This window comes from Egretta garzetta, unplaced genomic scaffold (genome assembly GCF_000687185.1).
Source record: "Egretta garzetta isolate BGI_Z169 unplaced genomic scaffold, ASM68718v1 scaffold569, whole genome shotgun sequence".
NCBI lineage: Eukaryota > Metazoa > Chordata > Aves > Pelecaniformes > Ardeidae > Egretta > Egretta garzetta.
In genome coordinates, this window is record NW_009260809.1 from 246,340 (window position 1) to 246,888 (window position 549).

A 549-nucleotide genomic window follows, 5' to 3' on the forward strand; every position below is an offset into this window, starting at 1 on the left:
CCCGTGCTCCCTAGCTGCCCTGTGGCTCTGCCAGGCGCTGCTGCCTCAGGAAGCCGCATTCGCTCACCGAACCTGCAGAAAAGTTCCCAGCAGAGGCAATGCTGGTTGCCCCCTCTGAAAGCACCACTGCCAGTAACACCCCCAGTTGCTGTCCCTGGCATGGCTCTCCCAGAGTGGTGGGCTCCTGCTAAATACCAGGGCCCTGCCTGGATGAGGAAGGATGTGGCAGGCAGGGGTGACACCCATAAAACATTTTCTTATGCTTTGTGGGTGCTGTAACCATGGGGCTACAGGAGAACAGACATGTGGCACATCCTGTCACAGGCACGAGGGTCTGCAGCCCCTATGAAAACACTATCATGGTTGGGGTGAGGACAGGTGGTGGTTTCACCTCTGGTATCAAGTGATCGGGTGAGTTAGGCATTCCCCCTGTGAACCCTGCCTTGGTGCCCCCAGCATGGGTGCAGTGTTGGTGGGGAGATGGTTGTCACCCTCCTGCAGGCACTGCCACAGGGCAGCTGTCCAGGAAGTCTACGAGGAGGTGGCAGA